Source organism: Glycine max, chromosome 15 (assembly GCF_000004515.6).
Source record: "Glycine max cultivar Williams 82 chromosome 15, Glycine_max_v4.0, whole genome shotgun sequence".
NCBI classification, from domain to species: Eukaryota; Viridiplantae; Streptophyta; class Magnoliopsida; order Fabales; family Fabaceae; genus Glycine; species Glycine max.
This window is the reverse complement of record NC_038251.2, coordinates 30,547,593-30,553,827: the sequence shown is the minus strand read 5'-3', so window position 1 is coordinate 30,553,827 and position 6,235 is coordinate 30,547,593. Positions and strand designations below refer to the sequence as shown.

Below are 6,235 nucleotides of genomic sequence, written 5' to 3'. Positions count from 1 at the left end.
TAACCATGAACGAAACTGATCATTAAGCATGAACGTAAATTAAGCGCAGAGACAATTAATCAAGCACTAAGCATGCATGGATTAATAGCAACAAATACAGAGTAATTGGTGAAGAGGAAAAACTGATCAGAATTCAATAGTAATAACAAGACCTCAAAGAGATTGTGCTTGATCCTCAAGAGAAAACAACGCTAGAGACTTAGCCTTCCATTAATCAGCAAAAAATGAAATTGTAGATTGAAACAGAAACAATTGCAGAAAATGAATTTTATTCTACGTGAACAGTGTGCATGAACAGTAAAAACTGGAATTCTAAAACCCTAGAATTATTCTCCTCTCCCAAAAACTCCCAAAACTAAAACCCTGGTGTTGTTATATAGGTCATCAGCCCCAAAGCTTACAAATCTATTTTAAGTCCAAGCCCATAAACGAAATAAAATAAAATATGGACAAGATAAGATAAGATTAGAGGAAATAAAATCTGGACAAAATAAAATCTAGATGAAATAAAATCTAGATAAGATAAGATTTGATAAAATAAAATTGTTTGAATGTTTCTCATCTTTGAAAATTCATTTTCGAGAACCTACACAGTTTCTTCCTTTTCTTCCTTGCTACAAGGTCATGACAAAAGACAACAGTAGAGACCTCAAAGCCCTACACTGGAGCAATGAGAGGCATTGTGCATGGGACTCGAGAAGGCCTAGGGGCAGATCAAAATTTCTCACCCGGTAGGTTGAAAACCCGAAAGGGCGGCCTAAGAAAAAATTAGGGTTGAAAAAAAATAATAATACAAAAAAAAGAGAAACCCCTGAGGTTCGCACTTGCATGTTTGAGAAGCGAACTCGTTTGGGTAAGAGCTCATGGAAAATGCCCAAACATCTAATGTTAGTCTCTCATGCAAACCCTTAGAGATTTCTTTCCATTCCAAGGGTATCTATGTTACATAAATTTTGTCAAGATCAGCCTGCCATCAAGTTTCAAGGGGGTCCATAGACCCATGGCATCACTCTATAACCTTAAATCAAGAAAGTTTCACTTAAGTGTGACAATCCATTGCCATCCTTCAAACGATGCATGTGATTGATCCGAGCCATCTAGCTCGATCCCTAGGGGTACCACAAGCGCTTAAGAAAATTGAACATAACAAACATTTGTTTTAAAAATTTTGTGCTTAAAACTGTTCAATCTGCACATGCATATGCATTTTTATTGTCTTGCGAGTCAAAGGACTGAAGAAGATTTGCTTCGAGAGTTGGTCGATGCCACACCAAGTCCAAGGCCAAAGGTAAGCAAAGGTAAGTGGTAGTGTTAGTCAACTTATACGACTAACTTTTGTGTAGAAAACATTTTCCAAAACTTGTATAGTTGATGTGCCATTGTTTGCTCCTATTTCTTAACCCTTTTTGCACCATTTTAATTACTGATTAGTCTTAATTGTCAAATTAATTATGCAGTTTTATCATTTGGGCCTATTGGACTAATTTTGTGTTTTTAATTTAATTTCAGGAGAATTATAAGCAATTGGGCTTGGACTTGAAGAGAGCAGATAATTTTATCAAATCTTATCTTACCTAGATCAAATCTTATCTTATCTAGATTTTATCTAATCTAGATATTATTTCATCTAGATCTTATCTTATCTTATCTTATTTAGATTTTATTTCATCTAGATTTTATTTTATCTTATCTTATCTTGTCTAGATTTTATTTTATTTATGGGCTTGGACTTAAAACAGATTTGTAAGCTTTGGGGCTGGAAAACTATATAACAACACCAAGGTTCTAGTTTAGGCTCTCTCTTCTCTTTCTTCTTTTTTTCGTTTTTGGAGTGTTAGGCTTCTCTTCTTCTTTTAGACATTTTTTCGTTTTGCAATTCCAGTTTTGACTTTTCGTTTTAGCAATAAAATTTCATTCTTCAATCTATAATTTCGTTCTCTATTGATTAATGGAAGGCTAAGTCCCCATCGTTGTTTTCTCTTGAGGATCAAGCACAGTTCTCTTTGAGGTTCTATTATTATTGTTAAATTTTGTTCAGTTTTTCCTCTTCACTAATTACTCTGAATTTGTTGCTATTAATTCATGCATGCTTAGTGCTTGATTAATTGTCTCTGCGCTTAATTTACGTTCATGCTTAATGATTGTTTATGAGTAATTGGTGTATGTGTTGCTTAATCACATAATGAATGCCTTATGTTAAATTTCACTTAGTAATTTAATTTAGGGTTGGATTAAGTGGTTGAACTGAATAAGGATAAACTCTGGTAACCTAGGATAAGAGACTTGCTTGTGAATCAAGGAGAAGCAACGTGTTTTAATTCTGATATTTTCTAATTCACATCTATTCGCTATTTAATTTACAAAAGCAAACAACCCCCCCCCCCCATTCGTTACTATTTTCCTACTATCTGTTATGAACATTTGGTGTATCATTGCTCGTTGGGAAACGACCTAGGATCACTTCCTTGTTACTGCATTTTAATGTTTATTTGATTCGGGTACGGCCTTGATCAAATTTGGCGCCGTTGTCGGGGAGCAGTGTCCAAAGGTTCATAATAGCTAGTAATTCGTGTTTTATGTTTAGTTGTTTTATGCTTTCGTGTGTTGTGTTCGTGTTACGTTAAGTGTTGTTTAGTGTCTTGCTATTTTGTTTAGTGTGGTGTTTTGTTTTAGTTTTTCTGTTCAGCGCTTCCCCTGTTTCAGTTTTTGGGTTTTGCTGCTTTGCGACGGATTTAGCGACCACTTTTGTTGAACTGGAAAACAGGGTAGTAGTGGAAATCCCTTAGCGACGGATTTTAGAGACCACTTTTGTTGAATTAATTGAGATTTTTTTGTTTTGGTAGCTATAGTTGTTATTTTTGGCTGAATTTTTTTGTGGTCTCTTCTTTTGATCCATATTTTGTGGGAAAAATAGCTGGAACCCTTAGTTTGGTCAGATTTGAAAGTTCCAAAAAAAGTACCAAATTTGATTTTTGTCAAAACTTCAAACAGCCGTAACTTTTGCTTCGGTTATCAGAATCGCTATTATTATATATGTATTTGGGGTAGAAAAAAATTTCCCATGCCGAGGTCTCCTTCTTCCAAAAATTCTGATTCTGTCAAAAGTTTTTTATTTTCCAAGTATTATTCTCTTATTTTTATTAACTTATCATTTTTAGCTTCTATAGTTAGACTTTGAATTTTCATTTGAAATTTTTTTGTGCTATCTTCTCATCATTTTATAAGGTTGCTCACAAAATTTTAAGTCATTTGGATATCATTTAATGGTAGTTGTAGTTCAAACCTACACTGTTACTTGCATAAGAAGGCAACTAGTTGTGCATGCTGAATATAGTGTATGACTAGAGGCAATCCACCTGACTTACATCCCTTTGATCCTAAGATAGATAGGACATTTCATAGATTAGTTAGACATCATTTAGTACCTTTTGAGCATCCTGAGCATTCTGTTATTGGTGATTTTGAGCATTATAGTTTTGAACATTCTGAGAACATGGCACAACCTCCACCCTGTGAGAGGACTCTAAGGGAAATGGCTGCACCTGATTTCACCTACGAAAGCTTGTACATCCAACACCCTATTGAGGATGTCCCATATGTTCTTAAAACTAGACTGATCCATTTGCTTCCAAAGTTTCATGGCTTTGCAGGTGAAGACCCGTACAAACATCTAAAAGAATTCCATATTGTCTGCTCCACCATGAAACCCCCAGATGTCCATATTTCTGAGGGCTTTTCCTCATTCTTTAGAGGGAGTGGCAAAGGACTGGCTATATTACCTTGCTCCAAGGTCCATCACGAGCTGGGATGACCTCAAGAGAGTATTCTTAGAGAATTTTTTCCCTGCTTCTAGGACCCCGGCCATCAGAAAAGATATTTCAGAAATTAGGCAACTCAGTGGAGAGAGCTTATATGAATACTGGGAGAGATTCAAGAAACTAAGTGCCAGTTGTCCTCACCACCAGATTTCTGAGTAGCTTCTCCTCCAATATTTTTATGAAGGACTCAGTAACATGGAGAGAAGTATGATAGATGTTGCCAGTGGTGGAGCCCTTGGTGACATGACCCCTACTGAAGCCAGAAATTTAATTAAGAAGATGGCTTCAAATTCCCAGCAATTTAGTGCCAGAAGTGATGCTATTGTCATTAGAGGAGTGCATGAAGTATCCACGAATTCATCTTCATCAGTCGAGACTAAGAAGCTTGAAGGTAAACTAGATGCCTTGGTTAACCTGGTAACTCAACTGGACATGAATCAAAAACTGCACCTGTCGCCAGACTCTGTGGTTTATGCTCCTCTGCCGACCACCACATAGACCTTTGCCCTTCTGTGCAACAATCTGAAGCAATTGAACAACCTGAAGCTTATGCTACAAACATCTACAACAAACCTCCTCAACCTCAGCAGCAAAATCAGCCACAACAGAACAATTATGACCTCTCCAGCAACAGGTACAATCCCGGGGGGAGGAATCATCCCAACCTTAGATGGTCGAATCCTTCACAACAACAACAATAACAACCTTATTTTCAAAATGTTGCTGGCCCAAGCAGACCATACGTTCCTCCACCAATCCAGCAACAACAACAACAACAGCCCTAGAAACAACAAACAGTTGAGGCTACTCCACAACCTTCCCTTGAAGAACTTGTGAGGCAAATGACTATGCAAAACATGCAGAATCCCAAAAATGTGAGTGCCATTTCATTGAGGTCGAGAAAGCAGTGTCAAGGACCTCAACCAGTAGCACCTTCCTCATCCGCAAATGAACCTGCCCAACTTCACTCTACTCTAGAAAAAGATGATGATAAAAATTTAAAGAGTAAGTTACCTAATAATTTTTGTGCAGGTGAATCTTCCACTGGTAACTCTGATTTACAGAAGCATCATATCCCTCTTTCATTCCCTCCAAGAGCAATTTCCAACAAAAAAATGGAAGAGGCAGAGAAGGAGATCTTGGAAACATTTAGAAAAGTAGAGATAAACATACCTCTGCTGGATGCAATAAAGCAAATTCCAAGATATGCTAAATTCTTGAAGGAGATGTGCACTAATAAGCGAAAACTTAAAGGAAGTAAAAGAATTAGTATGGGCAGAAATGTCTCCGTATTGATTTGTAAATCTGTTCCCCAAATCCCTGAAAAATGTAAAGATCCAGGTACATTTAGCATACCTTGTTGCCATGCTAGATTTAGGAGCTTTTGTTAGTTTTATGCCTCTGTCTATTTTTAATTCTCTATTCCTTGGTCCCTTACAGTCAACTGATGTGGTAATTCATTTAGCTAATAGAAGTGTTGCTTATCCTGCTGGTTTCATAGAGGATGTCTTAGTTAGAGTTGGTGAACTGATTTTCCCTGTTGATTTTTATATTTTGAATATGGAGGAGGGATTTTCTAAAGGATTAGTTCCCATCATTCTAGGCAGACCTTTTATTAAAACTGCTAGAACTAAGATATAGATGTATATGCCGGCACACTATCTATGGAGTTTAGTGATATAACTATTCATTTTAATATTCTTGATGCTATAAAGCACCCATCTGAAGATCTTTCTGTATTTCATGTTGAAATAATTGATCATGTTGTTGATGAATACATGACTGATCTTCATTCTATAGAGTCAAATAAAACTAACCATGTTCCAGGAAGTACACATACCTCTGACTTTCTTTATGAGGTACAGGCTGAGAAACCATCTCTTTCTACCACTATCCAGCCAGCCACACCAGAATTGAAGCTTATGCCATCAAATTTAAAATATTCTTATTTGGATGATAGCAAAAGTTTTCCAGTAATTATATCTGCCTCCCTTGTTGATGAGCAAGAGGAGGAGCTGTTATCTGTTCTCAAGAAGCATTAGAAGGCTATAGGCTGGACCCTGATAGACATTTCTGGTATTAGCTCATCCACATGTATGCATCAAATAAATTTAGAGGATGGGGCTAAACCAGTAAGATAGCCACAGAGAAGACTCAACCCAAAGATTCTTGATGTAGTGAAGAAGGAGGTAACCAAGCTTTTGCAAGCTGGAATCATTTATCTTATCTCCGACAGCCAATGGGTGAGTCCCGTCCAGGTAGTCCCGAAGAAAACCGGCCTCACCGTGATAAAAAATGAGAAGGAGGAGTTGATTCCTACTCGGGTGCAGAACAGTTGGAGAGTCTGCATCGACTATAGGAGGCTGAATCAGGTTACCAAAAAGGGCCATTTTCCACTGCCATTCATTGACCAGATG

The 6,235-nt window shown here is 37.1% G+C and overlaps 1 non-coding gene across 1 annotated transcript; it reads right to left on the bottom strand.

The window, feature by feature from the left end:
* Nucleotides 1-3,860: 3,860 nt before the first annotated feature.
* LOC112999711 (small nucleolar RNA R71) lies at nt 3,861-3,967 on the bottom strand. The gene has a single exon (XR_003264919.1). It is a non-coding gene; the product is annotated as a small nucleolar RNA R71 (small nucleolar RNA).
* Nucleotides 3,968-6,235: the final 2,268 nt, after the last annotated feature.